Here is a 12,677-nt window from a genome sequence, read left to right on the forward strand (position 1 = left end):
TTTTCTCTCTATCACGTTGTATCTTTCCAGAGTGTGTGAGTATAAGACAGCGTGTCTGTGAATCCACTCAGAGCCTTTGCAGAATTCTGCGAAACACTCTTATGTAAACATTTCCCATGGTTTTGAACAATGACTGGCATGGTACTTGTCTTGGCAACTTAATTTTTGTTCCATCTTCACAGGAAACTTTGGAAATGGTAACTTTTTCCCCTTTCCATTCATTTGTTTCACTCTGGAAATGAAAATAATCCATTTCAGAGTGGTGATATGCAAATTACAGATTGACAAAGTGTGGTCAGTAGATTCCAGGAACTAATATTAATGACGTTGAAGTATTGACATAGTTGGAGAAGCTAGCTTTAAAAGATATATGGCAATGAAATACTGTTAAAAGTACCCTTGGGTTATAATAGACTCCAAGTCTGAGAACAGATTCCCTTTTAGTTAATACAGTATTCACTGGGATCCCTGGGTGGCGCAGCGGTTTGGCGCCTGCCTTTGGCCCAGGGCGCGATCCTGGAGACCCGGGATCGAATCCCACATCAGGCTCCCGGTGCATGGAGCCTGCTTCTCCCTCTGCCTATGTCTCTGCCTCTCTCTCTCTCTCTCTCTCTCTCTCTGTGACTATCATAAATAAATAAAAATTTAAAAAAAAAATACCGTATTCACTATTTTCTGTATAAGAATAGGTTCTTTAAGGGACTTACTCCCTTTTATTTTCACCTTTGGAAACCATTGTCGTTGATGAGTATGTTATGAACATCCCCTCATATGGCAGAAAGTGAGAATTTCCTTTAAGCGTGTAAAGACAGACCACCATGGATGAAAACCTAACTTAGTAGAAAGTTGTTTATATTATCCATGGCCAGTGCTTTTGAATTGCATGTTTTCTTTCATCACTATGTGTGATAGCTTTAAAAAAACATGTATATAAATATGCATTAACAATCACTGTGTGTGACATTTAGTTTACCTCTTTAGTGCTGTCTCTAGTTAGAAAATAACAATTAACTTTGATATTATAAATAATATTTAACAAACAACTGATTTTTAGAAAGCTTGTATTTTTTATAGCCATGTATTAGGGCCTGAGAAACTGACAAAACTAGACGATTTGCAGATTTCTGTGTTGTCAAGTGAATAAACACATGAAATCATGTTTATAAATACCCAGATTCCTTGCAGATGTTTTTAGTGGACTCTATTTTTAGGCACTACTGGGTTGAACCACACAATATTAATTAGTACCTAGTAAATAGTAATATAAATACTTAGACTAAATGATTCCTATTATTTACAAAGTATACCATTGATTTTTGCAAATGGCTGGTATGTCAGGATGGGTTAGGTTGTGCTTTGGCAGCAAACAATTCCAAGAATAAATGTTCATTTCTGGCTCATGCTCTCTGTCCATTGCACACTGGTGGGGTGCTCAGCTCCATGTCCTCTCTGTCAGGATTGTGCTGGTGGAGGTGCCATTCCCTTGAACATTGGACAGCTTGGGAAAGAGATGTAAGATTCTCTTAAACGCGTCTTCCCGGGAGGGACAAACCTGATGCTTTCTTTTTATGGGTCAGGGCAAGTCATAAGACCCAAACTTACTTCAAGGAGGTGGGGAAGTGCCGTTCTCTTCCCAGGTGCCTGGAAGAGGAGAAGGCACAGAAATATTGTGGGGTTGCACCACTGTTTAACCACAGTTCGAAAATTTTCCAAAGTAAATGAGTGTCATGAAATTTACTACATTATCTACTTTGGTGTAGCAGTTGGGTTGTCAGTTATAATTGATAGTGATGGTTAAAACCATTTACTGTACCCCTAATTTATAGTGTAATCCCCTGGTGTTAGTATCTCTTCCCAGAAAAGTGTGCATTTAACTACACCAATAATTTTTTCTTACAGATTTTATTTATTTGAGAGAGAGAGAGAGGGAGAGAGAGAGAAGGGAGCAAACGTGTGCACATGAGCATGAGCTGAGTAAGGGGCAGAGGGAGAAGCAGGGTCCTCGCTGAGCAGGGAGCCCGCACTGGGGCTCCATCTCTGGACCCTGAAATCGTGACCTGAGCAGAAGGCAGACACTGCACCAGCTGAGCCACCCAGGCGCCCCTAATTACAACGGTGATTTATGTTTGAGTCTTGAGTTCCAAGACTGCCACGCGTGCTCTACAATGCAGGCTGGCTTGTATTTGCAAATGTTGCTTAAATCAGTTTGCTTGTTGATAGAAATAAGCTTTCCTATCTCTTATAATAATCTCGGGATTATTGGGCCACTATCCTGGCTACTGTTAATTTTTTAAAAATATTTTATTTATTCATTCATGAGAGAGACATAGAGAGACAGAGACACAGGCAGAGGGAGAAGCAGGCTCCATGCAGGGAGCCCAATGTGGGACTCGATCCCTTGTCCCCAGGATCACAACCTGGGCTGAAGACGGCGCTAAACTGCTGAGCCACCCGGGCTGCCCCTGGCTACTGTTTAATTTGTAGTAATTTCATTTCTTCCTTAGTCTGTCTTTGAGTGTCACACTCATGTTTTTAATTGTAAAGTGTGTAACATAGAATTTACCATAGTGGCCACTGTTAAGCATTCAGTTCAGTAGTATTAAGTATATTCATATTGTTGTGTAACAGATCTCCAGAACTTTTTTTTTAATATGGCAAAACTGAAACTCTGTACACATCAAACAACTCCCCGTTTCTCCTGCCCTCCTCACCCTTGGCAACCACCATTCTATTTTCTGTTTCTGTGAGTTTGGCTACTTTTGATACCTTATAAAAATACAGCTACACAGTTTTCTTTTTCTGACTGGCTTATTTCACTTAGTGTAATATTCTCAAGTTTCACTCATGTTATAGCATGTGACAGGATCTCCTCCTTTTTTTTAAGGTGAATGATATTCCATTGTTTGTGTGTGTCTGTGTGTGTGTATAAACCACATTTTGTTTATTCATCTATTGATGGACATTTGATTTGCTTTAACCTCTTGGCTATTGTGAATAATGCTGCAATGAATGTGAATTTGCAAATATCTCTTTGAGCTCCTACTTTCAATTCTTTTGGGTATATAAGCCAAAGTGGAATTGTTCAGGGTCACATGGCAATTTCATTTTTAATTTTCGAGGAACTTTCATACTGTTTTCCATAGTGGCTGGACCACTGTAGATTCTCACCAACAGGGCACAAAGTTCCAGTTTCTTTACATTATTGCCAGCAGTTGTTATTTTTTGTGTTTTGTTTTGTTTTTAGATAGTGGCTATAAGGTGATACCTCTTTGTAATTTTATTTGTACTTTCTTTAATGATTAATGATATTGAACGTCTTTTCATGTGCTCATTGGAGAAATGTCTGTTCAAGTTCTTTGCTCATGTATTTTTGTTGAGTTGTAGGAGCTCTTTACATATTCTGGATATTAACCCCTTATCAGATATATGATATGCAAATATTTTCTTCCATTCTGTAGGTTGTCTTTTCACTCTGTTGATTGCTTACTTTATTTCCCAGAAGTTTTCAAAGATTTTATGTAGTCCTATTTATTTTTATTTGTTGCCTCTGCTTTTGGTTTCATATCCAAGAAATCATTCCCAAATTCAATGTCTTGAAGCTTACATGTGAGCAGGGAAACCTGTTTTCTTGTTAAGAGTTTTACAGGTCTTATTTCATGTTAATTTTTGTATACAGTATATGGTAAGGATCCAACATAACTCTTTTGCATGTGAATATTCAGTTTTGCCAACACCACTTGTTGAAGTGATTGTCCTTTCCCTATTGAGTAGTTCTGGCACCTTGGTTGAAGATCATTCATCCTGAGAGTGTTTTTTTATTTTTATTTTTATTTTTTTTATGATAGTCACACAGAGAGAGAGAGAGAGAGAGAAGCAGAGACACAGGCAGAGGGAGAAGCAGGCTCCATGCACCGGGAGCCCGACGTGGGATTCGATCCTGGGTCTCCAGGATCGCACCCTGGGCCAAAGGCAGGCACCAAACCACTGCGCCACCCAGGGATCCCCCTGAGAGTGTTTTTGAGATTATATGCCAGAGAGTATTTTTCCTGGGTTCTCTATTCTGTTTCGTTGGTCTGTATGTCTGTCTTTATGCCAGTCTATCTGTGTTTTGATTACTGAAGCTTCATAATATGATTTGATATCAGGAACTGTGAAGTCTCAAACTTTTTTCTTCTTTTTCAATATTGTTTTGGGTTTTCAGAGTTTCTTGAGATCCCATTTTAGGGCAGTTTTTCTGTTTCTGCCAAAAATAGGATTTTTGATAAGAGTTATAATGAATCTGTTGATTGCTTTGGGTGCAATGGACATTTTAACAATTTTATTTGCATCTTTAATTTTTTTCAGCAGTGTTTTGCAGTTTTTCACTCTATGGGTCTTTTACTTTGTTAGTTGAGTTTATTCTTAAGTCTCTTATTCTTTTTGACACTTTTGTCAATGCGATTGTTTTCTTATTGTCCTTTTGTTTGTGGTTTGTGTTTGAAAACTCAGTTATTTTATTTTGTGGTGATTTTGTATCCTGCAAGTTTGCTGAATTTGTTTAGTAGTCTAATAATTTGGGTGTGTGTGTGTATGTGTAATCTTTTGGGCTTTGTGCATATAAGATCATGTAGTGTTACCTGTGAGCAGAGATAACTTCTTCTTTCCTAATTTATTTCTTGCCAAATTGCAAAGAAATTTTTACTTCTAGTGCTCTCTTGAATAGCGGTAGTGAGGGTGAACATCAATACTTTGTTCATCTTCGAGGAAAAGCTTTCAGTCTTTTAGCATGGAGTATGATGTTAGCTGTGAACTTTTTATATATGGCCTTTATATATTGAGATAGTTTCCTTCTATTGCTAGTTTATTGCTTTAATTGTGAAAGGTATTTAATTAGTCAAATGGATTGAGATGATCATGTGGTTTTGTTCTTCATTCAGATAACATGATATATCACATTTTGTATGATGAACCATCCTTACATCCGTAGGATAAATTCAACTTGGTAATGGTGTGTAATCCTTTAAATGTGCCATTCAACTCAGTTTGCTAGTATTTTAAAAGGATTTTAAAATTACTGTTCTTCAGGCATATTGGTCTATAGTTTTCTTGTAGTATCTTGTTTTGCTTTGCTATCAGAGGAATGTTGGCCTCAGAATGAGCTTGGAAGTATTCCTTGCTCTTCAAATTTGGGGAAGAATTTGATGAGTTTTGGTGTTAATTCTCTACATGGTTAGTAGAATGCTCTCATGAAGTCATGTGGCCCTGGGCTTTAATATGCTGGAGGTTTTTGATTACTGTTTCATATCCTTATTGGATATTGGTCTGTTCAGATTTTAAATTTAAGCCATTGACTTTGTAGGTTGTTTATTTCTAGGGATTTATCCATTCTACGTTATCAAACTTATTGGTGTATGGTTGTTAAGAGTCTATTATGGTCCTTTTAATTTCTGTGACATCAGTTGTTATGTCTCCTTTTTCATTTCTGATTTTAGTTATTTGAGTCATCTTTTATTCTTAGCCTAGCTAAGGGTTTATTAATTTTGTTGATCTTTTGAAAACAACTTTTGTTTCATTAATTTTTTCTGTTATATCTTTGCTCTAATAATTTCCTTTCTTTGCTAACATTGTTCTTTTTGTAGTTCCTTGAGTTATAAAGTTGGGTTACTGATTTTAGATTTCTCTCTCTCTCTCTTTTTTTTAAATGTAAGTGTTTATAGCTATAAACCTCACTCTTAGCACTGCTTTCGTTATATAAGATTTGATACATTGTGTTTTCATTTTTATTTGCCTGAAGATATTTTCTAATTTCCCTTGTGATTTATTCTTTGGCTCACTGGTTGTTTAAATCTGTGTTGCTTAATTTCCACATATTTGTGGATTTTTATTTTTCCTTCTGTTTTTCATTTCTGGTTTCATTCCATTGAGGTCAGAAAAGATACTTGGTGTGAGTTCAGACTTCTTAAATTTGTTAAGACTTGTTTTGTGGTCTAACATGTGGTCTGTCCTGGAAAATGTTCTGTGTGTGCTTGAGAAAAATGTGCATTTTCTTGTTGTTGCATAGAGTCCTCCATGTATGATTGTTTGGTGCATTTAGTCTACAGTATTGTTCAAGTCCTCTGTTATCTCATTGATTTTTGTTTGGTGGTTCTTTCTTTTGAATGAATGACATTGAAGTCTTCTCTTACTGTGTTGATGCCAGTGTTTGCTTCAAAAATTTAGGAGTTCTGATGTCAGGTGTTTACATATTTATAATTGTCAAAGCTTCTTGGTGAATTGACCCTTTTATCATTATATAATGTCCTATTTTGTGTTTTGTTAGTTTTTGACTTCATCTCTTTTGTCTATTAGTATGGCCACCCTGCTCTCTTTTGGTTAACATTTTCATGGGATATCTTTTTTCCATCTTTTCATTTTCAGCTTATGTGTATCATTAGATCTAAAGTTTGTATCTAGTAGACAGCATGTGGTTGGTCTTTTTTTTTTTTTGTATGTTTTTTTATTGGAGTTTGATTTGCCTATATATATATATATATATATGGCATAACACCCAGTGCTCATGCCATCAAGTGCCCCCCTTAGTGCCTGTCACCCAGTAATCCCACCCTCCCGCCCAACCTGCCTTTCTACCACCCCTTGTTCGTTTCCCAGAGTTAGGTGTCTCCCATGTCCTGTACCCTCACTGATATTTCCCACTCATTTTCTCTCCTTTCCCCTTTATTCCCTTTCACTATTTTTTATATTCCCCAAATGAATGAGACTTGTTTTTTTAAATCCATTCAGCCACTCTGTCTTTTGATTAGGGAGTTTAATCCATTTACATTTAAAGTAATTACTGATAGCGACGCCTGGGTGGCTCAGCGGTTGAGCATCTGCCTTTGGCTCAGGGCATGATCCTGGAGTTCTGGGATCGAGTCCCACATTAGGCTTCCTGCGAGGAGTCTGCTTCTCCCTCTGCCTATGTCTCTGCCTCTCTGTGTCTCTCCTGAATAAATAAATAAAATCTTTAAGAAAAAGTAATTACTGATAAGGATGGTATTTTATTCCCATTTTCTTAATTGTTTTCTGTATGTCTTGTAAGTTTTTTGTCCCTCTTTTCTTTTACTACTGCCTTTTCTTTGTGTTTTAGTGAGTTTTTTTTGGACACATGCCCTTTTAATTACCTTTTGTGTATTTTCTACAGTTTTTTTTTTTTTTTTGTGGTTTCTCTGGGTATTACATAAAATATCTTCATGATTTCAGTTTATTTTAACCTGATGGCTTTAGTTGCATACAAAAACTCTACTCCTTTATGTCTCTGTCCCTCCACCTTCCCTGCTTTGTTAGTGATGTCACAAATTGTGCCTTTTCATATTGTGTGTCTGTTAACATAGATTTATACTTTAATGCTTTTTCCTTTTAAATCCTATAAAAGAATGAAAAATGATTTATGCACCAACGTTAGGGTTCTGTTTTTGGCCTAAGTATTTACCTTTACTGGAGAGCTTTATATTTTCTATGGTTTTGTGTTGTCTAGGGTCCTTTGTTTCATCTCCAAGGGCAATCCTTTAGTATTTTTTGTGTGGCATGTCCAGTGGTGATTGACTCCATCAGCTTTTATCTGGCTGGGAAAGTCTTAATGTCTTCATCTTTATTTTTTTTATTTTATTATTTTTTTTATAGTTTTGCCTGTTTTTTTTTTATTTTATTTTAATTTTTTTTTTATTTATGATAGTCACAGAGAGAGAGAGAGAGAGAGAGAGAGAGAGGCAGAGACATAGGCCGAGGGAGAAGCAGGCTCCATGCACCGGGAACCCGATGTGGGATTCGATCCCGCGTCTCCAGGATCGCGCCCTGGGCCAAAGGCAGGCGCCAAACCGCTGCGCCACCCAGGGATCCCTGTCTTCATCTTTAAAGGATGACTTTATAGATACAGTATTCTTGGTAGTTCTTTTCTTTCAGCATATTGAATATACCATACTGCTGCCCTCTGACCTGCAAAATATCTGCAGAGACATTGGCTTTGAATCAACAGAGGTTCTCATTTACATGAGGAGTCCATTTTCTCATGCTACATTCAAGATTGCTTTTTTCCTGTAACTTTTCAGTTTACTATATGTGGTGCTGAAGTGAGCACAGCTTTTCAGTTTCATTATAATGTGTTTCAGTGTTGGTCTCTTTGCATTTACCCTAATTGGAGTTCATTCAGCTTCTTGAATTTATATATCCATTTTTTTGCCTCAAATTTGGAAAAATTTCAGCCACTATTTCTTTAAATAGGCTCTCTATCTCTTTCCTACTTTTCCTGGGTCTCCCATAATGCATAGATAGACTTTTTGTAGTGTCCTGTATAGCCCATAGACTCTCTTTACTTTCCATCATTCCTTTTTTTTTTTCCATTCCTGTGACTCAGTAATTTCACATGATGTTTTCTAGTTTGCTGATTCTTTCTTCTGCTTGATCAAATCTTTTTTTTTTTTTTTTTTGCTTGATCAAATCTGAAGTTGAATCTGTTTAGTGCATTTTTCAGTTTAATCATTGTATTCTTCAGCTACAAAGTTTATTTACCTTTTTTAAAAAGTGTTTTTGTGTCAATATTCTTATTTTGTTCATGCATTATTTCCCTGATTTCATTTAGGTATCTTTTGTGTTGTCTTTTAGCATCTTTAGTAGAGCATCTTTAGAATTATTATTTTAAATTACTTCTCAGGTAATTCATAGATCTTCATTTCTTAAGGGTTGGTTGTGGTGCTTTATTTTGCTCGTTTGATGGAACCATCTTTAACTGTTTTCCTTTGGGCCTTTTGATCTTTTGAGATTAGGGCATTTGAAAAGACAATGATCTCTTTTAGTGTGTTATTTTTTTTTTAAGTTTTTGTTTATTGATTCTTAAGAGACGGGAGGGGGGGAGACGGGGGGGCGGGGGGGGGCGGGGGGGGGGCGGGGGCGGGGGCTGGCTCGGGCCTCCCCTCCGCGGGGCGGCGACACTCCGCGCGGCGGGGCGTTGAGTGTTTACCGCGCGCCCTAGCAACTGGCGGGCGCGCGGCTGGCGGCGCGGGGCGCGGGGCGCTGGGCGCAGTGCGGACGCGGAGCGGGGCGCTGCAGGTGAGTGCGGCCGTTGGGCGCAGGGCGGCCGCCGGGGACTCGCCGCCGCCTCTCCGCGCCGGGCCCCGCCGCTCCCGCCCGCCCCGCGCAGGGGTCCTTGCAGCCTAACGCGACGGGGTTCGAGCAATGGGGGCCTCTCTCGCCCGCTCCCCTCGTCTCCTCGGGCCGCGGCCCGCCCTGTCCCGGCCCTCTCCCTCCCCTCCCCTCCCCGCAGACCCCCTGCCCGGGCGCCTCCTGCTCCTCGGCTCCCGAGCCGAGCCCCTCTCCGCGGCTCAGGCGACTCCCGGCGCCTCCCCTTCCTCCTACCCTCCGCCCCTGCAGCTCGCCCTCCTTCCACCTACCGTCCTCCTCCCTGCGCCTTCCTGCCGGCGCCCCCTGCCCCCTCACCCCTACAGACTGAGCTCCGGCTCTAACTAACGCCTGTCGCCGTCTGCTCGGTGTTTTCACGCAGGCTTTAAGTGTACGTGGATTCAGGGCCCTGCACATGCCAGTTCTGAAATTCTGATTTTTCTGTAGCTTCATCATTCCCAGAATGGCACGTGTATGCGCCGACTCCCAATCTGTGTTACCAGCCACATTTCTAGATCTCAGCGTGGATGCTCACCTTCCCTTAGCTCTGTTTCTGCTCAAGCGTTACAGAAATTATTCACGGACGGGTTTCATTTTTTTTAATGCTACGGGAAGCTTGCAGCTAATCCTTAAAAAAGAAAAACAAGCTGTGTTACAGTGATTTGATTCGGACAGAAAATGAGTAGAATAATAGACAAAATGAATATAAATGATTTTCCATTTATGAGAACACGTGCACAGAAACTTTTCTCCATTTAATCATTAAACTTTTCAACAGTCGCACCTTAATTCAAAGATACTTACTACATATTCATGTGTATTCGTTGTAACTGTGGTTCTTAGGCCAAAAGGACTCCTGGATTGGCAGTGGGTAGAAACTGGGGAACAGCCTGTTTTGATTAAAAAAAAAAAAATTTAGTTTTGTATTTTTACCTGAGTTACACAGACCTTTTTTTTTTTTTTTTTTTAACACCCCTGGGACTAGTGGAATAAATACGGTTCTCCTGCTAAATGAGGCTATTAGAAATGTCCTAGACTTAACATGAAAAGCTTTAGATTACACTGTTTTCTTTTTGTAATTTATTCACTTACGCCTACAAAGTACTTCTTTCTCTTTCTCTGTCCGTCTTTTTTTTAAAAAAAAGATGTTATTCATGAGAGACACAGAGAGAGGCAGGCTCCTCACAAGGAACTGGATGCAGGATTCGATTCCAGACCCAGGATCATGCCCTGAGCCAAAGGCAGACGCTCAACAGCTGAGCCGCCCAGGCTGTCCCTCTTTCTTTCTCTCTCTGCTCTCACTCTCATTTTTAAAGGCTTTTTCTACCTATCTTGTTCAAGATTTTGATACACTTTTCCCCCCTAATAATATTTTTTGCCTTCTGGGTTGTCCCAGACCCTCCTGAAATTTTCTTAGACCTCAAATCAAGCCTGTTCATTGTTGCAGCTCCTGCCTTTCCAGATTTAGAAAAACAATTTGAAGAGATACAAACGTGTTATTTTTGTATAGACATTTATCATGATGAAGACCTTTTTGCATTTCTTAGCTCTTTTTAAAGTGTCTTTCAGGAAGTTGCTGTATGGGGTGTTGACTGCTGCTACAGTCTTATATAATCTATGTATGTCCACATTTTCCTTTTAAAAAGTACAAGAAGGAAATGATACACATGTTGTAGTTTTATAAGACCACTGAAACAAGTGGTATGCTTAAGATTAAAAATAAATTGTGCACATAAGACTTTCTATATGTGATAAAGCTGTTTGCACTTATTCTTAGCTTGCACTTACTCTCTTAATACTGGCAAACTCAACAGTGTTACTGATGTAAGCATCAGTACAGGCTTACATGTTTGGAATCAAGCAATAGAAACAAACTACTAGAATACTAAAATAAATGCACACGAAAAAATCTGTACCCTAATTGTATATATTTTATAATTGTATGTATTTGTATATATAAGTATATACACAGATATAAAAATATATATACCTATTTATGTACACATATATCAGCCATTCTTAGCCCTGAGAACTATCATTTTTTATAACAAATATTTTGTAATGCCTTCTTTGCTACTCCAAAATCAAAATCCTAGGTAGTAATTCTACATGTGTGCATAGTTTAAATGTAGGATAGGATATCTTTAAATGTAGATAGGATATCTAGATCAGTGGCTCTCAGTGAGGCAGTACTCATAACTCAGAAGTATTATTAACCATATTTCATTATCAAAATGATATTGGCTACTTCCTGGGACCCCAGGATCATAGCCTGAGCCCAAAGGCAGACACTCAACCACTGAGCCACCCAGGTGCCCTGATGTCTGACATTCTTGGTCCTCATCACTAAATCCCAATGATGTCCCCTAACTGTAAAATAAAGGAAAATTAAAAGGTAAATAATTGCAATACAGTAATAGTATGTAAATGCTCAGGTACCACTACACTAGAATATGTAGTGAAGTAGTCAGGTGCTCCAGCCTTACATAGAATTATATACTGTGAATGCAGTAGCTCCAAATGCAGGCTGATGTAAACACATCATTGAAACTTAAATTGTGTGACCAGCATGGCCATCAATGGTGTGATTTTCCAAAATACTGAGCTCTTGGTAGACTTCCATATAAGACAGAATATATACAACCTTCCTTTGACTTACATGATAGTTGCAATCCTGGAAAATTCAGTGTATGTCAAAACTGTGGAAAAATTACTTTGTAAAGTGGAGTTAGATTCTTAGCGCAGGTATTACTTATCTGAAGTTTTTCGCCCACCAGATGCCTAAAGAGTGTAGTATAATTCTGTCTGGGGACTGTTGTGCACATTGCAGGACATCAGACATTATTTTTTAAGAGTTTATTTATTTATGAGAGACAGAGAGAGGCAGAGACGTAGGCAGAGAGAGAAGCAGGCTCCCTGTGGGGAGCCTGATGCGGGACTCAATCCCAGGACCCGCTCCTGGGACCCCAGGATCACACCCTGAGCCAAAGGCAGACTCAACCACTGAGCCACCCGGGTGCCCTGATGTCTGACATTCTTGGTCCTCATTACTAAATCCCAATGATGTCCCCTTCCTATCATTTTGATAATGAAATATCCTTAATAATATTTCTGAATTATGAGTATTGCCTCATTGAGAGCCACTGATCTAGATATCCTGTTACTAGATTTAGTGCAGTACAAAACCCAAAATCCCCAAGTCATTTCCGAAGGGTCCTGGTACTTCGGAGCTTTAGTAATAATGGGGGAAAGCTAATTCTATTCTATATTTAACTTTATCACCATTCTAATATTCTGGAAGGAAGCCTTTCATGATCCTATTAGTGAAAAATCAAACAAGTATAGACTATCAGGGAAAAAAAAGCCTTAAATGTTCACAGTGAGAACTTGCTTGCTAACTCGGCTTTTACTCAATGTTGCAGATAATGTTCTCTTTTTAAAGAAAGTCAGAATAACAGAGTTCAGTTTGACAGCATGGTTCTAAATTATGCACTGCCCAGCCCAGAAGAGCCTTTGGCTCCAGCAAACCTGTTGGACCAAAGGCCTTG

At 39.0% G+C, this 12,677-nt stretch overlaps 1 protein-coding gene across 15 annotated transcripts in view; it reads left to right on the forward strand.

Annotated features, from left to right (window-relative positions):
• The window catches only part of LOC144309644 (outer dynein arm-docking complex subunit 2-like), a 266,940-nt gene that overhangs the window by 21,831 nt on the left and 232,432 nt on the right, over window positions 1-12,677 (forward strand). The window contains exon 1 of one of the 15 annotated variants that reach the window (XM_077890724.1): window positions 8,980-9,060. The exons of the other annotated variants lie outside the window; for them this stretch is intronic. The gene's annotated coding sequence lies outside the window, so the exon portion shown is untranslated. Of the gene's footprint in view, window positions 1-8,979; window positions 9,061-12,677 lie in introns of those variants that run through there. 15 annotated transcript variants of the gene reach the window in all.

Source organism: Canis aureus, unplaced genomic scaffold (genome assembly GCF_053574225.1).
Source record: "Canis aureus isolate CA01 unplaced genomic scaffold, VMU_Caureus_v.1.0 ptg000132l_RagTag, whole genome shotgun sequence".
NCBI classification, from domain to species: domain Eukaryota; kingdom Metazoa; phylum Chordata; class Mammalia; order Carnivora; family Canidae; genus Canis; species Canis aureus.